This window comes from Crinia signifera, chromosome 4 (assembly GCF_055691185.1).
Source record: "Crinia signifera chromosome 4, ASM5569118v1, whole genome shotgun sequence".
NCBI classification, from domain to species: domain Eukaryota; kingdom Metazoa; phylum Chordata; class Amphibia; order Anura; family Myobatrachidae; genus Crinia; species Crinia signifera.
This window is the reverse complement of record NC_139220.1, coordinates 276,294,308-276,317,686: the sequence shown is the minus strand read 5'-3', so window position 1 is coordinate 276,317,686 and position 23,379 is coordinate 276,294,308. Positions and strand designations below refer to the sequence as shown.

The 23,379-nt window shown below is 41.8% G+C and overlaps 1 long non-coding RNA gene across 1 annotated transcript in view; it reads left to right on the top strand.

Moving 5' to 3' along the window:
• The first annotated feature begins 14,226 nt into the window (after window positions 1-14,226).
• LOC146072599 (uncharacterized) overlaps window positions 14,227-23,379 on the top strand; it is a 32,224-nt gene continuing 23,071 nt past the window's right edge. The window contains exons 1-2 of the long non-coding RNA XR_014473209.1: window positions 14,227-14,344; window positions 17,042-17,321. This is a non-coding gene — a long non-coding RNA (uncharacterized LOC146072599). The remainder of the gene's footprint in view (window positions 14,345-17,041; window positions 17,322-23,379) is intronic.

Here is a 23,379-nt window from a genome sequence, read left to right as displayed (position 1 = left end):
TTGAACAGAAAATAAATCTAAAACAAATCCATATATGTTTGACCACGGAGGATTGTAGGATTATAGTTAGTTGTATAATTAACTAATCATGCTAAATAGGTGATAATGATAATCATTTTCATGTGTAAATTGAAACACAATCATTAACTGAAACAGAAACAGCTGTGTAGGAGGCTTAAAACTTGTTAGTCAAACTGTGCTACAGAGGTGACAGTTTCATGTCACATGATATACACCATGGCAAGACTGAGTACAGCAAACAAGACACACACATATGTGTGTGTATATATATATATATATATATATATATATATATATATATATATATATATATATATATATATATATATATATATATATATATATATATATATATATATAGATAGTAGAAGATGGAAAGTGCGCTACCACCACCTCGATTGCAATTGTAAACAATTGTTTCTTTAAAGATACAATTTGAAATAAAACATTTTTTATTAAAACAATTCAAATTCATCAGACATAATAGTTTCCATTCAATGCTTTCACAACGGGAACAGACCCAATGCGTTTCGTCAGAATGACTTCATCAGGGGTACTGGTTCCAACACCTCTGTATCGCAGGGTTTGGGAATTGGCCTTTATTGGCGTATCAGTGTTATAAATAACATCTCATATGTAGAAACGTTTTTTGTGAAAATTTCAATACTGTATGAGGTTTCAAAGTGTACCAGAATAGGAATGGTTAGTCAGTCTCCAGTGTCTGAATCAGACACTGGAGACTGACTAACAAAAAAAACTTGACTTTCACAAAAAACTTTTCTACATATGAGATGTTATTTATAATGCTGATATGCCAATAAAGGCCAATTTCCAAATCCTGCGATACAGAGGTGTTGGAACCAATACCCCTGATGAAGTCATTCTGACGAAACGCGTTGGACCGTTTCCTTTGTGACGGCATTGAATGGAAACTATCATGTCTGATGAATTTGAATTGTTTTAATAAATTTTTTTTATTTCAAATTGTATCTTTAAAGAAATAATTGTTTACAATTGCAATCGAGGTGGTGGTAGCGCACTTTACATATTCTACTATCTTCATTCCATATTATCCTCCACTAACAGGGAGGCTCTGTAAGGTGCAGCTGACAACAGTCTATTTTTTTTTCTCTCTCTTTCCAGATGTTTTCTGGGAGTGTCAGGGCAAATGCAGGCGTACTTAGGCATTTGAGGGGAAGTCATGTGACGTCAGCTCCAGCCCCCGAACAGCCTGTTTCTATCGCAGCCACCGAACTTGGGGCAGTATGTGTGGTGTGGGTCCCCCTGGACTCAGGGGCCATGGCACCACACACTGCACCAATTGTAAATACGCCAGTGACCATATCATGCAGTCCTCCAAGATCCTTGTGGATATTCTTGTGTATCAAGGGCCTTCCTACCCTAATGACTGTCTGCCCTTTTTCAGTTGGAAAAAATATTTGATACTAGAGAAATGTAAGGTTGGTGTAGAGCTCATTGCTGTGAATCATGTGTATTTTTTATTTCAGGCTCTGTGACACATCATTGCCGCTGCTGTATAAACGATTTCCATCCACACCTCCTGGAAATAAATTGTTTTTCTTAGCTTGGCGTCTGCACTTAATTCGTGAGAACAAACTTTGGGATCTTAATGTTTCAGAAGTCCAGGCTCAAACCCCAGCAGAAGAGCTAGTTCTCAGGTATCCGGGACCAAAATCACAATCATTGTCCTTTGCTCTGCCTGGTGAGATGAATGTTGCTCAGCGCCCAAGTTCCAGTTGTGAATCACCTATAATACATTGTGCAACTTTATTTGCACTTATACTCTTTTAAAGGTTTACACTGTTGGTAATGACAGTACTAGATTTGGGTTTCTTCAAATTACTACCTGTATTTGTTTGTGTGTATATATACAGTATATATACATATATATATATATATATATTTATACATATATAAAAGACCAAATCCTCCTCACCTTTTTGAGGTGAAGTACCAACAGTGGGTGGGCGCGCAGTCAGGCATTGTGGAGACTCTTGCGCTGCGCAGCGTGACCTTTGCCATCACGCTACGCACAGCTTAGGGTCAGGGGAAGCATTTGATTATCCAAATGCACATGCGCAAATCAATAACGGAATCCCGGGATTGGAAGGTCTAATCCCAGGATTCAGATCCCAGTGATTTTAGGCCAAAATCCTGGGATCCCATCGATGGGTGGATTTGCCACCCTACACAAGATGCATCTGGCATATTTTAGCAAGCTGTATACATAGCTGTATCTACTGTATCAGGTCCAGTGTCAGCATCTCAGTCAGCTACAAGTATACATTTTCAGCATAGGTGGACGAGGGCATGAATGAGAGCCACAAAATTGTGGGAAGAATATACAGACTCCACTCAGCATGCTGGGTCAGACTTGATAATACAATCATGGTGAGTCAGGAATGGCAATCACTCTGATACTGGGTGCAGTTACTGTAAGTCATTATAGAGGCTGATCCCCAATTATAAGCTAAGCAAGGGAAAAAAAAGACTGGACGGCCCTATTTTCTTTTCACTGCAATTCAGATTTTAGTAAAACATGCCCCTCCCAAACCTCATTCTCTTTGCACATTTCAGTCTGAGGAGCCTGACTAAAATACGCAAGTATTGAAACGTTGCTTGTCTTCAATAAAGTTTTATTCAAGTGTCTGGAGTGCTACGTCTACCCCTACAAAGTCTATATATATATATATATATATATATATATATATATATATATATATATATATATATATATATATATATATATATATATATATATATATATATATATATATATATATATATATACAGGTTGAGTATCCCGTATCCAAAATGCTCGGGACCAGGAGAATTTTGGATAACGGATTATTCCGTATTTTGGAATATTTTAATATTTCAATGATGTATTTTGAAGTATCTTGCATTTATGCTGTATAAACACATAAAATAAACACAAATATATTTTATTACCACATAAAATACAAACAAATATATTTTATTTGTTCAAAAAACAAGGTTTCAAAACATGAAACAAAGTACCTCAGATATTGAATTTGAATGCCAAGCAATCATTTTCTTGTACATATACAGTGCCAGTTACATATCATGTCCTCAGTAGTGCTGTTACATATGTCCCCAGTGAGTTTTTAGCTAAACAAATTTTTTTCCCACTTTCTGGAAAGTATAGTTTTCGGAATAATTCGGATAACGGATATTCGGATACGGGATACTCAACCTGTGTATATATATATATATATATATATATATATATATATAGTACTGTGAAAAGGAATTAGGTATGTGCGAAAAAAAATGCTGCAAAGTAAAGGCCCCCATACACTAGGGCGACAAGTCACCCCCGACTTCCCCCTGAGCTTCCCCGGCTGCTCCCCGGGGGAGCTTGATTAGATTGGCACTTGATGTGCCATTTTTTACATGTGATAAATCGTCTCGATTTATCACATGTAAAAAACCCGGGGAGCAGGGGGGGGCTGCAGAACAGGGCTGCTGGTGGGAGCAGGGGGGGGGGGGGCTACAGAGCAGGGCTGCTGGTGGGAGCAGGGGGGGCTGGGGATGCTGCGGGGGACACAGGCGGCATAGAGCCGGGCAGAGGGAGCCGGGAGCTGTCAGTGCTAGAAAAAAAAGCCTATACAATGAATGGGCAGCCTGTGATTGGCTGAGCGCTCTCTCAGCCAATTGCTGACTGGCTGAGAGAGCGCTAAGCCAATCACAGGCCGCCCATTCATTGTATGGGCTTTTTTTTTTTATTCAGTACTGACAGCTCCCGGCTTCCCCTGCCCGGCTCTATGCCGCCTGTGTCCCCCGCAGCGTCCCCAGCCCCCCCTGCTCCCTGCACTGCCCCACTAGGTCCCAAGTCGGGTGGTCGGACGTGCAGCAGGTCCGACCACCCGACGCAGATCCGATGCGCACGGGACCGCGCATCGGATCTGAGGGGACATCAAAACTAGCCGATTTTGGTCCGATTTCGGCCAGATCCGACTGATCTGACCGAAATCTGACCAAAATCGGCTAGTGTATGGGGGCCTTAGGAATGCTTTCAAAAATAGAACTGTGAAGAGTTAATTTTGATAATTAACAAAATGCAAAATGATTGAACAGAAAATAAATCTAAAACAAATCCATATATGTTTGACCACGGAGGATTGTAGGATTATAGTTAGTTGTATAATTAACTAATCATGCTAAATAGGTGATAATGATAATCATTTTCATGTGTAAATTGAAACACAATCATTAACTGAAACAGAAACAGCTGTGTAGGAGGCTTAAAACTTGTTAGTCAAACTGTGCTACAGAGGTGACAGTTTCATGTCACATGATATACACCATGGCAAGACTGAGTACAGCAAACAAGACACACACATATGTGTGTGTATATATATATATATATATATATATATAAAGATAGTAGAAGATGGAAAGTGCGCTACCACCACCTCGATTGCAATTGTAAACAATTGTTTCTTTAAAGATACAATTTGAAATAAAACATTTTTTATTAAAACAATTCAAATTCATCAGACATAATAGTTTCCATTCAATGCTTTCACAACGGGAACAGACCCAATGCGTTTCGTCAGAATGACTTCATCAGGGGTACTGGTTCCAACACCTCTGTATCGCAGGGTTTGGGAATTGGCCTTTATTGGCGTATCAGTGTTATAAATAACATCTCATATGTAGAAACGTTTTTTGTGAAAATGTCAATACTGTATGAGGTTTCAAAGTGTACCAGAATAGGAATGGTTAGTCAGTCTCCAGTGTCTGAATCAGACACTGGAGACTGACTAACAAAAAAAACTTGACTTTCACAAAAAAACTTTTCTACATATGAGATGTTATTTATAATGCTGATATGCCAATAAAGGCCAATTTCCAAATCCTGCGATACAGAGGTGTTGGAACCAATACCCCTGATGAAGTCATTCTGACGAAACGCGTTGGACCGTTTCCTTTGTGACGGCATTGAATGGAAACTATCATGTCTGATGAATTTGAATTGTTTTAATAAATTTTTTTTATTTCAAATTGTATCTTTAAAGAAATAATTGTTTACAATTGCAATCGAGGTGGTGGTAGCGCACTTTACATATTCTACTATCTTCATTCCATATTATCCTCCACTAACAGGGAGGCTCTGTAAGGTGCAGCTGACAACAGTCTATTTTTTTTTTCTCTCTCTTTCCAGATGTTTTCTGGGAGTGTCAGGGCAAATGCAGGCGTACTTAGGCATTTGAGGGGAAGTCATGTGACGTCAGCTCCAGCCCCCGAACAGCCTGTTTCTATCGCAGCCACCGAGAAAGTCATGGCCTACACACAGTGGATCACAATGATTCGATGATGAGCAGATGATGAATGGATTTGCAGCGAATCGCTGATCCAGTTTATTTTTGCAAGCCATGCTAAGCAATTTGCTGGCTTGCTCGGGGCAGATTTCACTATGGCTGAGCGGCATATACCTTATCATATGGCTCTCAGCTCTGCAAAATAGCAGAGCAGCGATCAGGTCTGAATAACCCCTTTAGACTTGTAGGGAAGCAAAATGTTAAGCTAATGCAATTACAAATGTGAAGAGCTGTCTGTGCAGGTCAGTAGCAGCAACAACAGGGGAAAGTGCACACTGGCGATAGTAATCAACTCTAATACATTTTGAACATGTTCCCTTTTTTTTACTATTTAATATTAATGACTTTTTGGGGTAAATTACAGTATTTTTTAAATGGGGACTTGTCCGCACACAGCCAGGTCATCCCCTTTCTGTGCTTGTAATGAGGAGAAGCATTAGATTTTTCTTCTGTGTAGATTGGTTAAGTAGAAATGGTGCTAGTAATGCAGCAATGCAGACATGCGGTAGGCCGCCTGGCACAGGGCAAGGTCGCCCCGCATGCTGGGTGCTGCCCCGGCCGCAATGTATTTTGCCAAGCTTTTCAAACGCATTGCTAGCATGTGATTTCTTTAATACACAGCTAAGTGAAGAAATGAATACATGGAAAAGGAGGGATGGTTTTGTGCAAGTGGCCAGTGGGTTGAGGCAGCCGATGGGAGAATACGTACGGGAAACAGAAGGAATGGGGGACAACCAGAGACATAGACACAAATGGGGTATAGAGAGGTGTGCATAGCTAGACAGAGAGACAGCTACACATCTAGCCGTGCTCATCGCCACTGCCCACTCCTTTTTGTCGTGTTAGATTCACACCCATGGTGCGTAATCACAACGCTGCGATATCTCGCTCAATGCATTTCTGTGAGCCGCAGGAGCGAATTAGATACATGTGTACACACCTTATGTGCATGGTGACGGAATCGCTCCGATGAGCGTGGCTACATCTGTACACATAAACAGAGACAAGTGCATAGATAGGGTGGAGACAGAACAATACAAGACAGGGACAGCACACATAGATGGATCAGAGGCACAGAGAGGTAAGACAAGAAGATGGAATTGAGTCAAGGGTGGGCAGGGCAGGAGAGGGGTCCTTACGTACAGTATATTGAGGTCTCCTGGGACTCTGTAAGAAGCTGCACTCAGGAGTACAATACTGCAGAAGGTAGGAATGCAAGGCACATACACACACAAGAGTACATCACTACATGATGCCTATCAGATATATAGTCCAAATCTCTGCAAGTCTCCTGCGGAAACCACATCTGTTAGGGCTGGTACTTGTCTTTTCTTTTCAAGTACCAGATCCATCAATTCAGATGGCCACCTGCTAAAGATGCCAAGCATGTTAATCCATGGAGGTTGGCAATGCTATTTTATTTAATAATAGTACTTTTTCTACATATACACTGGACAGACGTGACCCAGGCACCCGTTTGGCACATTTTTACTGAGAAAATAAGGTTGGCCTAGTGCCCTAGCCCGCAAAATGCAGTCACATCGAGAAATTTCACAGGACTTTTTGAAGAGTTTGTGGGGTATTATTTAAATATCTATGTGTTGCCGTGTACACACGGTTCAATCCTGATGGGCGTCGATTTGATATCGATAGCCGGCGGGTTGCCGGAATCGAACAGGAGAAAGGGCGGTGGGAGGACAGCGCTCGGGGGGAGGGAGGGGGATGCTTGCTGCATAGAGCATCACGTAACTGCCTTCGATCTTCCAGATTGAAGCAGAAATAGACTTGTCTGCCAAGTCTATTTCTGCTTTCGATCCCGGTGCCGTGGAACCGCACATCAGGATCTAATCTGCATCGAAGGCCGGTAACACTGCTCGATTCAGTGTAATGTTCGATTTTGATTTTGGTTCTAGAAGCAAAATCGAATCGAAAACATGTAAAATTTGAAACGTGTGTACACCCCATGTGACGTATGTGTGACATTTCTCTTTATATTAGTGGTACATAGAGAATGCACTGTATAAGGTAAATGTTGTTCTTACTGCTTATAGGGGATTTATCAGTATTTATGGTGACCTATGAGTTCCCTTCTTCTTAAAGTTGTGAATATGAACACTAAAGAGTATATTACTTACTATTACTCCCATGTACTATACAATAATTGAACTAAATAGTTGTATTCTACTGTAAGTATGCGGAAATGCATTTGACACACTTCAATTTCATGTACGACTGGTCATAGCCTAATTCCACCTCCATTATTCATCTTTTATAAATGTCATTGTATCAGTGATTTTGTTTTACTTTTATTAACATTGCTCTTCTCTCTACTCTTGTGACATTACTGAATCACTTTGTGTTGTTTGCCTGGCATAGTCATTTCCAACACATTTATTGGGTGCTTTGTGAGCTGTATTTAGAGGTGAACGCAATCTACTGGCCACCAAATAACGTCATTAAATTCAAGTACAGCCAAAATATTTTGTAGCTCTACTTGCAAAATGGCATGTGAGGCCTACTCTGATATATACTGTCATTTTCTATAATGAAAACCATAAAGTGCACTGATGTGGTCAACGATGGGGGACTCAAACAGTCTTTTCTGTTACTTCTCTACAAATAGCGCTTCTCTAGACAAAGAATTATGTGACAGTCTGGCTCATATGGGACATATGTAATGCAATAATCTCTATTAATGAACAAAGAACTGCTTTATTAGCTGTCTCTTAAATCGTTTTTTTTTGCCATGGACGACCTTACAATATTCCATGCCACTGACAATAGAGGCGATTCAAGTAAATTGTGAAAGGGACAAAATGTCCAACTGATTATTCATGTAAGAATGACAGCAGATGCTCCAGGCCTGCTTACCATATTTATTGTGATACCAGCTTGGACAACTGCATGAACTGACTGCCCTTCTGATATAATTGTCAGTCACGCTATTTCTGCAGCCTGTACGCCGACTGCACAGCAGTAACTGGTAGTGGCAGCGAAGCAAGGTTGCTGTAATGTCAGAACATCAAACAGGCAGGCACATGAATGGATGCATTTTTATATATTACACTTACAAATTAATTATTTTAGTTTAGTCATTTTACAGTAAATGTCTGAATTATCTGAGTATAACTCACGTTCGGAGCTGGCAGTTTATATCATTAATGGAATATGTTGTGCTTTTAAATAATAAAAAACTTCAGGAAACAGCATGCCATTTCCCTTCTAACAAAGCTTTTTTACATGTGTGATTATATTTGGTTCCAATACTCTGACATTTCTTCATTCAAATGGTTATAAGTGGACATTACTGCTGTTTTAATAGATTCTATTGTTGTATAGGCAAGAATGGGTAAATGGTAAGTGACAAATAGGGGGAAGAAGGACAAGTACTCTCTTTTTGGTTGGGGGCACGCTTTAACATAGATCAAAGAAAATATGAAAAAATATTTTAAGATATAACTTTTAATTCATCATGCATAAAATATTTTTGGACAAACAGACAAACTACATTGAACATGGAAAGGTATGTACATAAATTTGATATCAGTTGGAGTCATCACCAGGGATCCTATGGGTATAATAAGTGTAAAGACCCTAAATTAGTGGTCAGTGAATTGGTCGGTCTAAAATGCCCCCTGTTAGGAGATTGTATCTAATTACGTATGTAGTATTTTGATGTCTACAGATATCTGAGTAGTCTTGGGGGGCATAGAAATTGGAGAAAAGCACTCCCGTGGTAGCTAGGTAAATGCAGAGGTAGCCTGAAAAATAGATGCCTGTTAGAATAGAAAAATGGAGGATATGTTTCTCAAAAATATGGAGGATATATTAGGAACTCCACAGTTGTAAAATACACAGCTGCTGCTGATGGCCGTCAAGATCATCCAGATCTGAGAGTCAGTGAGCAGGCTGTATTGTATAATCTGTATGTACCGAGTTAAGTAAACAAAAGATTGGAACATCTGCTGTCTCCTCTAGAGGGATCGGGTACCCTGATAACATGGGGTCAGTGCAAGATAAACCCGTTTCCCTCAGTGGGAGATGAGAGTGCCCGGAGAGGGTGGGGAATGTGAGGTGAAGAATATAGAGATGGCTTATGAACGGTGGATCGGTATGCTACTGCTTCCCATTTGCAGGTGCATTGGTAGGAAGTGAGCGCTACTAGCCACCTGTCAGGGTGAGGTGTGAGATAAAGTGGGAGCATGAGATGCTAAGGTGCAGCCCGTTAGCAGGGGTGGCCAGCGCTAAGCACTGGCCTAAGTATAGCGGTTACCGCTGCTCTTGGTAAGTGAGTTAGGCCATGGAATGGTTCTTCGTACCAATGGGGAGGTTTGAGTGTCTCCTAATCTCTAGAGGTTACGCAGGTAGGGCGCTGCACTGCTCCCAGCTTGTGCATATGTATGGAGCAGGAGCAGTGTGAAGTGAATATATGAATATGTAATGAGCGACCCCCGGCCCCCTGCTGGCTTATGTGTAAACAAAAATAACAAAAATAAATATATATTCATTTGCAGCACGCATATGAATAAAAATAGCATGCCCCTTCACAGGAAAAAATTACTGATTTTTTTTACACCAAATTAAAAAAAAACACGTATATTTTAAAAGATAACATTCCAGTTCACCTTAAAAAACTGGCGATTGCTACACAGTGAAGCACAGCGAATATCACGCTGAAAGCAATTCGCCATCCTAGCATTGAATACACTCACAGTGAATCACAGTGGAAAACAGCAGCGGCGACTAACAGACGGTGAATTGCCCGTCATTCACTGTTTGCCGTCTGCAAATTTTGAGCATTGGGCGAATCACTTTTTCAGTCAAAAGATACGCCGTGGAGCATGAAAATAGCACATATTCGCCGTAAAAAGCGGCGAATCAGCGACATTGAATACTGGCCTTTGAGTTTAGGTAAAGGATCAGCAGGTGTCCTCTAATTCATTCTACAGTGAGCAGTGCATTTGGATTGTAGATATAGGGGATGCTGAGTAGGGGGTGGTACAGTCCCCGGTATTGCACAGAAATATTGAGATGATACACAGGGCTCACCTTAAATGTACAGCTACAGTATAAGCCTAAAAACGTGTTGATGCATTTTTGTCAGGATAGTGTGTAATGAGTGGTTTGGAAATGACAACTAACAAGAAAATGTGTGGTGTTAATACAATTTATTGGTTGCTAACAATACACCTGGAAAAATTCACAGGAAGAACTGCGCGGTATCACTCTCAGGGACTCTTATGGAGTATCTTTTAGGGACCTCTGTAGTGCAGCAGTCTTTTTTGGGAAGGGGTTTGGGGAGTGGTGATGTGGGTTCACTGTTATGTTCAATTCACAGTTAGGATGGATGTTGGGGAAAAAAGGGGGGGTTCACAATAAGGCAAACTTTTTAAAGTTCCTTATGTTTCTCTGAGTTTCAGTTTCAGCCGACGTTGAACTGGCTGCTTACCCTGTTTTCTGTAGTGTAGCGGCGGTGCAGGTGTCCTCGGTCCTCTAAGCCGCTGGTATTCGTGCAGCCGCACTTCCAGCCCGGGACCAGGGTATAGGGGGTTATACTGATTGATTCATTCATAAGCGAATTTGCATCATGCGAGTCAACCAGAACCCGCCCTGCGAATGGTGGTATTTAGTGTTCAATGTGGATGTGGCAGAAGGAGACACTGGCTCATGGTGAGGAGAGTTATACTTCATTAGTACTATGAGCAGAGAGTGGCTAGTAGTCAGTCATTGCTGACGATAGCTGATTCTAATCTGGCCATGTTTTAATCATTGTTCTCTATGACAATGTCTACCCTCACCCACCACTAAAATAACCAGTCCGAATCGAATCGAAAGGCGATTTTTAGAACAGTCCTATAGTATGTTATCACCTTGACTGGACTGAAATGTGTGCCACTGTAATTACATCTGCTCATGCCTGTGGTTCCCAGACTTTTTTGAATCACAGCACTCTAGTGTATCAGAACTTTAATTTGCCACACCCCTAGGCTAAAAGTTTCTTATTGACAAATGTATAAATAAATATTATATGAAGTAGATTGTGTTTATATGTCATCCTTAGGTGTAATTATGGGGTAAAGAACAATCATTGCTTCTGTTCATATTTTATATGTGCACTGTTTTGCCTATGACATTGACCATAAATAACTTGAATTGGTCCTTGCACTCCTGCAAGTGTCTCAAGGCACCTTGGGTGCCACGGCGCACAGTTTGGGAAACACTGGCTTATGCAAAGGATTGCAAATTACTTTTCTTTTAGTAGACATTTAAGATTCACTATGTGATTTGATAAATTGTGTATCTCTTTTTGTCAAAGCAGAATCAAAATCCCTATATACAGTATCAGCAACTAACTATAAGAAATTAGTTATCCCCCTGCCAGAGAGAATCCACATGCCTGTGCACGGCTGTGAATGTGTTTACAGCCGTGCGAACAGGGGGAAATCCATTCGCAATCACAAACGGCCTCCGCCTGTCAATCATCTTGCAAAAGTCGATCACAGGGCGCAGCCGGTCAATAATCGGCAGGGCTACAAAGTCGCAGCACTGCGATAGGGTCTGAATCAGGTGAATGTGCAGAGGCCGGCAGTCACAAAGTAGCCGCCCTGTGCAAGTCTGCGAGTGACTCACTCAACATCAAATGATTTTTCCAGTCTGTGTAAGTGTGTGTAACCCTGATCATGGCAACAACTCTGCGACAGAGACAGGCTGATTGAGGTCGTAGCTGACATCACACACCTTGAAAGGGGATGCAGTTTAAATCCCGGCGGTCGGGATCCCGGCGTTTAAAATCCCGACGCCGGATTCCCGAACGCCAAAATCCCGACATTTTCTCCCCCCGGGGGTGTCTACGACACCCTCGGAGGGAGAATAAATTAGTGTGCCGAGCTTAGCGAGGCACCGGGCCCACTGCGTGGCGAGCGCAGCGAGCCCGCAAGGGGGGGCCATCCACGTCCCCCCCTTGTCGGGATTTCAGCGTTCGGGATTCCGGCGTCGGGATTTTGAACGCCGGGATCCCGACTGCCGGCTTTTCAGGCCGAATCCCTTGAAAGCGCTTGGGCAATCATAGCTTTTTTATACTGCTTGGCCTTGCACATGCGATCTATAATCCATACACATGCTCAGTCTGTGGGATGCTGCTGGATGCTGCCAGGGGATCACTGGGGGAGTGGGACTTGGTTCTCCTTCTCTTGTTCCCCTACCCCATAACACCCCCCCCCCCCGCCACACACACACAGATCACCCACAGCGCCATCTTTCCCACTGGGCTTGGTGTGCAACTGCCCTGAGAGGCCCACAAGCATAGGGGCCCCAGAGCAAAGTAAGGCAGGGCAAATCAAAAAATAAACATTGTTTACAGGCAACGGGGGACTTAGGGTTATGCTGCAATGGGGGGCAGGGTTAGGCTACATGGAAAGTTAGGGTTAGAGCACATGGCACTCCATGCATTGGCATGAGAAAAAAATAGCATATTGAGGGCATAAGAAAAAAATGTAAATTGTTTTTCCATACAACTGAATGATGCTCTTGGTCTGTTTCTACCCATCTGCCCGCTGCACACTACTTAGGGAGATGTAATTCCCTCTTAAAAGGTAATGTTCTAACAATTTCATGAGTCTATTGACACGTTAACAAGGAATATTTAGCACCACTTAATTAATATGTTTTTATTTAAGTTGTATTTCCCACTGTTCCGTCTTCACACCTCTTCAGTCTACTTGTTCATGGCTTAAGCTAGTGTTATAATGACAGCTGAGGGCACAAACCTTTCAGCTGCGTGAAGGGAAATTATCTTTGGCATTGTGTGAATCCCGTATGGAAATGTTGGCTAAACCTTTTTGAACTTTTGCTGGATTTTATTTGCCTGAATATCTTTCGAAAATGTATCACATTACCATTAATGCGCTTGGCCTGCCACTGGTTTTATAGATGAATACCAGCCTGGAATATTTAATAAAGATCTTCAAAAGCTCTTAAATAGTTAGGACTGACGTGTCTTTGACATAATGGTTTCTCTCTTCTGTCTCCCACACATAACAAGTCATCTTTGTGGATTAGTGTACCTTTAAGCAATGTTTTTCCATCAACAGATCACTCAGATATCAGTGTATGCGTGAGAGCTTTAACACCTTTCCCTTTTTTTGTATGTGATTTAATTAGCTTTTTTTTTTTTTTTTTTTATTCCAGCACATCATTACTAGATTCTGGCACCATAGCAACTATGTCTTCCTATCAGCTTCAGATAAACACGGGAAATCGTTTGCACAGTGCCGCTTCTATTAATAACACTTGGGGGCAGAAGGTTGTTTAGTGAAAGTGGGATTGTTTCATAGAGTGTCTGCTGTCACAATCCTGAACTGAGCTGTCAGCCGAGAACCAACTGAAAGCTGATTTGGCTCTGTAACCGTCCCACTGCTCTCAGTGTGGGGCACTCAAATTATAATGGTCCATTCACCGCTAGGGGCAATTGTTGCATTGATAGCCAAAAAACATTTCCAAACACGATCCACACCGATCCACTGTAGTTATACAATTGCATTATTTTGCATCATGTGGGTTCACATTTTATAATTGCGTTCTAAAATAGCTGACGTTGTTTCATATGCACAGTAGACGTATGGAATAACACTATGTCATCCAGATAAGACGCAGCTCCAATCAACAAATTAGGCGCAGGAATTTAATTAGTTACAGTAAGTGGGAGGTTTAGACACATAGCATTTTGTATCGTGACGGAATGGTGTCTAATAAATAATCAACTGCAGCTAACGAGCTGTCTTGAATGTAGAATGGTTTTGTATCTGCTGCACAATAGCTCAGCTTCTAATTACATTTAATGGTTTTGTTTCTTCTACAGCTTCTGTCGTCCACTGTAACCATTTCCCTTAATGCCTTCAAGGCATTATGGGATATCAGCATGGACAGCATTACCAAGGCTATTCATGATCAACAAGGTAAAGAATGTGTATTATAATCCCAGTGTCATATTTGGAAGTCAGTGATGCGAATGGTAGTTCTTCAGTGGCACCGTATATTCCTGAGAGCGAGGCATATCTGTTCTGCCTGACCAGTATTTTCAGTTACTATGTTATCCTATTAGTATCTATCTGTAATGATTTAGATTATGTACCCGAGAGAAGCATTGCTATCGATTTCACTGATTAAATAGCTCACTGTTATTCTGAGCATAACCTATCCCCCAAAAGAATCCACCATATACTGTAGGTATTATACTTTTACCCTAAACAAATATTTACTTTCTCATCAGACTTGTCCATGACAAGAAGCATTATTTTTTACTGACAGCTGTTGAGTTCTAGTAAAGCATTAGCAGCAGACTCACCTATGGATTTAGGGGATGATGTGTGTGTGTAACAGATGATACTTACTCAGTGTCCCTTATTTCACTATTACTAACTTTATGGCGTTAGAAAATCCAAGAGTCAGAGCTGATGGGATGAGTCCATTGTCAGTAAGGCATGGTGCTATCCAATAGGCTGTGGTCAATTCCTGCAGCTAATGGTTTCACCTGGTACTATCCAATTAGACCGGATAACTTGGCAGATTGCAGATTATGTTTGGGTGCCTCGAGTACCCAAAGCCTAATCCCCAATAAGCAACCCACGGATCCATGATAAGATATGGGTCCTGGAAGTTATCCCGGATCCCATGTATTATTGCCCGAAAACTGAACCTTTTCCACCAGAAACAAAAACTAATTGGATAGCCCGACCGCCGGGCCTGCCATATTGGTCACTACGAGCTAGTCTAAAACTAGTAATTAATGTGGTCGGAAGATCTTTGGAGAGCCTATACATGTGATCAATATGTGTTGGACCCAGCATGTGGGGCAGCCTTGTCCTGCAATGGAGGCTCCCTGCGTTCTGCCGAGGAGAGCTGCAGTTTTACGAATCCTCGCAAAACTACAACTCAAGCTGACAGGATCCATTTCTGCATGGATCCAGTGACACATTCAGTAAATGGTGTTGACGCAATCTACGTCTCATCTTCACCTAAGTTATTTTGTCTCTCATGTAACTTCATTGTCCTGTTCTGATCTGGCTACACACTCACTTCAGCTTTAGTCAGTGCATGTCTAGCCACCATATACAGTCAATTGTAGTTTACTGAAATGTCATCCTTTCGTCTTACATCACCTTTACTCACAGAGCAAACCTGCTTCACTTCACTTACATATAATTGTCTTATAAGCCCCAGCACCTCTTTGCAGCTTTTATCTCACTGTTTTGCTAAGGGGCAGGCATAGTTACTAAAGGTCAATTTGAACCCTTTGTGGCCAACGTTGCTGTTAGAGATCCTCAAAATATCCACTACAAATGCCAGAGTCACTCACAGCGACTGTTCTATTTTTGGGTGCAATATTTAACTAAACTTCAATTAACTGACTTGGCTGTATTTGTGTTTATATATATACTAAAAGAACTGTCGCTGTGAGCAGGGCTGACATTTTTAACGGATATTTTGAGTATCTCTGACAGTAGTGTCGGCACTCAAAGGGTTAATAAAAAGCTTGGCAATTTTCACACCTATTTTGACAAATTTTTATGGCTTTTGACTATATGGTCAAAATCTGAAAAAAAAAAGTGTCTATACAACTTGGGATGCGGAAGCACTGCTCCGTGGCATCGGTATTGCCAGTAAAAATATACTTTATTGTATACAAGCTAGTGTTCTATTATAGTCAAAAATGGCATAGTCCAAATCGCACTGAAATATAGTCAAAATCTCACAGATATATAGCCAAAATCAGTGGTTCTGGACTCCAGGGAGTTCAAGGGAAATTGCATAGACAAAATCGTCCAAAGCAAAATCGCACTGTGTGTATGCACCTTAACTTAATGTTGTGTTTCAGGGGCTAAAACACATTTACTAACATTTAAACATCAAAATCCAAAATGGTCTTAGTTAATGTGCTGAAACCCCTGAAACACAGCATCAATTTACATTGATTTTCTTTGTTCTAAAATCGATAAAAAAAACCTGTCATAATTCACCTTCAGTTAATATACCCCTTACACTCACAACTTGTACGTTGAACCTCCTTTAAAACCATGCTCATGTCACCAATATTAATGGCATATCTTTTGGTCTAGTCTCCCAGTCTAAGTCCCTAACATTCTAAGGAGTTCAAGTCTGGGGCTTAGGACACCCCCAAAACCAGCCAAACCACCTCAGGGCATCAAACTAGTGGAACAAGTGACATTTTAAAGAGTGTTAGAAAGATAACAGCAGCTACTGCATGTGTTAGGAGTGTTACAGAGATGAAAGATAATTGCGTTGCACCCAAATCAGCCCTTCTTCAAAGACCTCTCTACCTCTTGCCCCATTGTTACCTAAAGCTCAACATGTTGAAAACAGCTTATCTTCTCTCCATCTCGCTTCCCTTTTCCATCTTGTATATCTCTTACTGCCAATGGGGGGGGGGGGGGGGGGTATGTAATCTTTTTTCTGACTGTTGGAACATTTACGACAGTCGAAAATATTGACCAGTTCGACAATCTGTATTCAATCTCCAACTGCTGGAAACGTTCCGACAGTTGAAAAACAGGTGGATTGGGGAAAAGGGTAAATACGTCCAAAAATGTCTGAGATTGAATTGGTGTTTTTTCCGATATTTACGACAAATATAGAATACTGCTGAGGAAGCCGCCGAGTGAGAGAGGCGGAGAAACGCGTACTTGGAGCCCGCTCTAGCCGCATAGACAACCAGTCTACCAGACAACCGGTCTGAGCACATCTTTGGATTACAAATATCCCAGTGGGGATCTGGACACTGTGGGAGTTACAAGCACCTGGAGCTGACCTCCCCCAACAGGGAGTGAGCTATTTCAACAGCATCCATAGGCTCGGATATAGGACTTGGTGACCCGCACCCAGTACAGCACGAGCTGCTGATTGCAAGGAGTACTGGTAACTATTTGCTCAAACCAACAAATGTTATTGCCTCATATATATACAGTGTATATGCAGATACAAGCCTCATAGCCAGCCCATGCCTTATGTGTTTTATGTTGTATGTCTTGTACGTCCTTTTTGAGTGTAATACTATGTATATGTAATGTGTAATTTTTTAAAAATGTATTATGGTCTGACACCTAAGTAAAGAAATTTGTACTTTTCCCATAAAAGACTGGGTATCCGTTTATTGAGTGTGGCAGCGCTACTGAGTGGGGATATTATCTCCACACACACCATAGTTCTGCTTCTTCCACAGAGATTTACAATCTCTCTGTAAAGGTGGCAGCAGCCATACTCAGAGTATATATTGAATAAAGGTGGGTCAGATCCCCCAGTGAAGTCAGCCAGCGCTACTGAGTGATCCTTTCACTCTTCCCCTCCCCCTTTCCCCCTTTGGTTAAATATAGAATACCCCTCTTAGGGCCTTTTACTGGTTCACTCTCAGAGGCAAATTCCTTCTCAAATGGACACAACCATGTGCACTGCAGGTGGGGCAGAGAGAATTAGATTTGGGTGGGGTTTTACTTCAAAGTGTGATTTATATTGCAGAGTGAACCAGAATAAGGCCCTTAGTGTCAACCTGGCTTTTACTTCTCCTGTACTCCTTTCTCCCTATAGATTGTAAGCTTGCGAGCAGGGCCCTCCATCCTCTATGTCTGTCGGTAATCACCCATTTGGTCTTATCACTGTTGATTCCAACGGAATATGCTGCGCTATATAAGAAACTGTAAATTAATAAAATACTCACATCAAGCCATTCATGTCACCTTCACCTTTCTATACACTTAGCCTAGATGCATGCAAAACTCTCCCCTCTCTCAGCTCTCACTTGTACTAGTGTACATCCTACCTAATATATCTATCCCTGCTTCAGTCTGTCCTAAATGCTGTTACACGACTGATTTTCCTGCCCCCCTAATTCACATCTGCCTCACAACTCTGTAAATCAGTACATTGACTCTTCTCTAGAATACAGTTCAAATGAGTTACCTCCACCTACAAAGGCATCAACAACCCATATGTGCAAAGTTAGGGAACACGGGACATACAGTGGCGTAACATAAAATTTTGCTCCCCCCGCCGGGACAATATCGCCCCCCCCCCCCCCCCCCGCCGTTAAAAGACAAGACACCCACCCACACGCAGCATTTCCACTTCGCTGCAGGGACCCCGGCAACTCATAATCAGCGCCGCAGGGACCTCCAGGCTCTCCCGAGTCCCTGACCACAGGTACCCCCGTGCCGCACGGACCCCCCTGCCAGCTCCCCGCTGCACCCACAAGCAGTGGGGAGCTGGCAAAGAAACAACAGCGCCCGCAGACCCCTGGCGCCTCCCCGCCACCGCCTACATTTTGGGCGACTAGATGTGTTTGAGATATATGACACGTAGAAACTTGAAAACTAGTAGAGACACAGTAGGGTAGTAAAATGACTGGTGCAGTTTCCTAATTGGTAATGATTTAAAAGTACAGAATATGGTAATAATTCTCCTCAAACTTAAATTTTGTGAGTTGGACGTTTTATACTTGAAAATGTACTTATTCGAGATGCGAAAAGGGCAAATTAGCATTTTATTTTTCAATGGGGGCTATTAAATCCCGGGTTATGACTGTCAGTCTGGCCCCGATGGCTGTGACCCTGTCCTATTCTCGGCCGGCTTGGCGAGGAATCGGCAGGCGGGATTCAATTTCCAACCTGCCGAAAAGGGGGGCGTGGCCACTAGATACCTCCATGGAATATCGAGCTGTGGCCGTGAGCTCTACAATCCATGGCCGTTCTCGGCAGAACGGGTCCGACTTCTTATAAAGTTGGGTTCATTCTGCCGAGATCCCTGTTCAATGCTGTCGGGACAGACAGCATTGATTAGGCCCCGCCGCTAATTCCCCCGTTGGGAATAGTGGCAGGACATTGAATATCCCCCAATGTGTGAAATAATATCATATGCTAAAATATACAAAAAAGAGCGCGGTCCTTCCCCAATCTATAAATATCATATGCTGAAGATTAACATATAAAGTTGTATGATCATGATTACAAAATAATTACAAGTGAGTAGCTTTTTGAGGTCTATTATTATACAGTACATCACTTTCACGAATCAGCCCCCAGATTTAGTCTACTATCATGTTCTCATTATATTGTTCTTGGTAGCAGAGTTCAAATTACTGTACAGTATATCTTGGTGGAAGCACTCGCCTTGGTCCTCCAAGTACACTCCCATGTTCTTAACTTTCCTCTCGATGACTATCAAGAGTATGGACTTTGAGGGACATCCTGCAAACTATTGTGCCGATGTTCTCCATCAGAGTCTCGACCAGCTGCACATAGTCTTCGGCCTTGTGATTGCCTAGGTCCAAGCAGCTTACTTCCTTTTGAGTAAACATCTTTGGGAATTCCTTACACTGCAGAATCTTCCTCATCTGTGTAACCACAAAAACACTAACTTACTACAGCTCTAACAAATTGTTTCATAAGGCCCAACTTGCATCAGCACCCTGGAGTCCACTAGTGGCTTCCACTTGATATTATTCATCACTAGAGACAGGATTATATGCAACATAAAAAGCTTGAAATATGCATGCAAATATGCATGAAAAATACTTGAAATATGCATGAAAAGTGTTAAAATATGCTACATTAAATAATAAAAAAAGTTATTTTTTTACTTATTTATTTAAAAATCAGCATACAATTAGTTGCAAGTAATCCTCAAAAATAGGTCCACAACATCTGCAGATGTCTTCTGCTGTACACAGGATTTTTTTTTCTTCCTGGCTGCTACAGCAGACTGCAGCATCCTAGGCTCTTCTGGCATCAATTACACGGACCCTCATCTCCAGCGCCGATGGATCAAATGTCAGCATAGCATGTGAGGGCGGCGCAGTGGAAGGCTTCCTCCCTGCGCCGTATACTCGTTGTGACAAGGCATTTCCTCTTCGCCACGTGATGTCATAACCGTTCTGCCCACCTCCTCTGCTGCAGAAGTCTGTTTCTTGGTGTAAAGTCCCAGGCTAGGGGCATGCAAAGGTTCAGGAGCTTCGTAATGGCATCCACCCCGACTGACTTTTATCAACATGGATTGGCAGCCTAGAACAATGTCAGACATAGCATACATCCAAGGTTCCCCAAACTGCGCACATATTGCCCCAGCCTGCACACTCTACCACTACCTGACCAGCAGCAGCAGGGCAAAGCAGTGCTGTGACTCGCGTGTGGGAAGAGGACGGGGCCTAATATATGCACCATCACTAGATGTTAGGTAAAATAGGCAATAACCAGTGAGAATGGGCAAAATATGCAAATGAATATGCAAATGCATATAATCCTGTCTCTATTCATCACCATATAGAAATCTGCCTGTTGTGGCCAATGTAATATTATGTAGTTCTCCTTCGGGACCTTGCTTTCCCAAAGGCAAAGAAAATAGGGAAACTTGATAAACCCGCCTTGTATACCCCTTAGAAATTCCACTGTTTTAAAGTCTCTGATAACCTCCATCCGTACTAATCATTTCATGGCTTCTAGCAAGGTCTTGATGCTGTGGTTGGGCTACCATCTGGCAGAGATGGACTGCTCTACAGCCCCAGAGTTTCAACCCCAAAGAAGTATCACAAATGTCCTGGAAAATAAGAACATTTCAAAATATCTCTGACCAGGTCACGTGATTCCCCTCTCTAACGTGCGAGGGAAATTGTACGCTAACACATACAGTATGTTCGCATGCGGCCGTAGGCAGGAGAAATCATGAGTGACCGTCTAATGATTCCTCCTGCCTTCACTAAGAAAAGTCAGCCTGGACTGCTGTCCTCCGAAATCAGTGCGGGAGCTGATGTCATGTGATGTCATAAAATGCTGGGCGTTCCCCTGCCTGCCCGCATCCCTCCCACTATGAACAGCGCGGTGAGTGTGAAAGTTGCCAAAGCTGTTCGTTACATGGGTTTGCACATGCGCATATTACGAATGGATCTGAATCGGCCCCATTGTTTGTTGAGAAACTTTGGCATTCTCTGTACTTTTGGGGCATAGGCAATTAGGAAATAACGCTTCAAACACAAGAACAAAAAATTTTATAAATTTAAAATGTAAACTTTTGGAGAAAAGAGTAATTTTATTTCAATTTTTTGAGCTATTTATTGTTTATTCCAAAATCCTAGACACATTAACATTGCAGCCATTAGCTCTTGGTTTCAGATGATGTACAGTTCTGGCTCAGTCATGCATGTTTGTTTATTCCGTTTATAAGAATAGCGGCTCCGCCAGGCCTCTTTGTATTTCTGTCTCCAGATGTTCATGTAAAGTGGAGTTAAAATGAGATTTTATTAAAGAGCAGAAGTATCTCAGCATAAACAAAGTATAATAAGAGGCAGAAGGCCCAGCCACTAAAGGACCTATCACATTTATTCTTACTTTATATAAATTAAGTTAATGCCGTAGCATTCGGTAATGCATTACTTTCTGCAAATAAAATAGAGCACTGGATGTCCGGGGACAAGCTGCAAGATACTGTAAGTCCATTGTGATAATGGTCATGAGACACCCCTTATGGAGAGTTCCCCTTATATTTCCCCTGCGGTGACGTGACCCATTAGTCATTTCCTCTAACATGACTTCATCTGGACACGCTAACTAGCACTGCCTGGCTTATCTACACAACACTTTGAAGTTACTCAGCCATAGCCCCCTGGTATTTTACATATAACCACATTTCATGTGTAGCTAGAAAAGAAAAAAAAAAAAAAAATAACTAATTTTTTTCTTGGTGGTTTTGACTTTAATGATGTGGCACTTGACACGCCTAATATTAGTATATGGCACACAATGCGCTCCCTTTGATCACACAGAGCACAATATACAGTTTGATCTTTTCTTTGTCATGTACCACATTTTTGTTTGGTAGCACCAAGAATAATGGGTCTATTTATGACTGAAAGTTGTTTTGCCCAGATAAGTTTCATCTGTTTTCCCGGCTATTCGCGCATATAATACATCTGTTTTTTTGGAGCATTTTACAAGTTCTAATGGTGAGACAGTGAATAGAAAAGTGTAAGGGGGCATACACACGTTGCCTGTTTTCTAAGCAATCTGTCTAGATCAGGGGTGGCCGGACTTTTACAACCCCGGATCTACTTTTTGTACATTTACATACCGGGGATCTACCAGCATCTCACCCTGTGTAAAATATACCCCTCCAAATGCAATACGTTATTTACACCTTATGCAACACGGAATTAGAGAAACCTCACATTACAGTATGCCACACATGACACAGGGAATGTGCCCGAGATTCACATTCTGACACAGGGAATGTGCCCGAAATTCACATCCTGACACAGGGAATGTGCCCGAAATTCACAGTGTGCTACACAGAATGATGCAAACTTCACATTGCGCCACACGGAATTAGCTAAAATTCACATTGTGCCACACATTATGATGCAAACTCCAAATTTGACACTGAATGATGCAAAATTAGTTTATGCTGTGGGAGGTGGGAGGGGGCTCTCTTTACAAATGTAAGTTCACCCCAGTTGCTGCCTGGAGTTTTTTACCCCTAATATATATATATATATATATATATATATATATATATATATATATATATATATATATATAAGCAATGTTGCGGCTTGGCACTCCAACTTAATGGGACAGCTTCCCAGGTGCCTTCAGGATACAGATAGATAGCCCGGTGGTATAGAAGTATATACACAAACAGCGGCACTCAGTGGGTTTTTTCAAAAAGGTATATTCAAGCGGTCCAACGTTTCAGGGACTAGCCCCTTTGTCAAGGTGCAGGAAACTAACGTTAGTTTCCTGCACCTTGACAAAGGGGCTAGTCCCTGAAACGTTGGACCGCTTGAATATACCTTTTTGAAAAAACCCACTGAGTGCCGCTGTTTGTGTATATGCTTCTATACCACCGGGCTATATATATATATATATATATATATATATATATATATATATATATATATATATATATATATTTTAGGGGCACAAAACTCACAGGC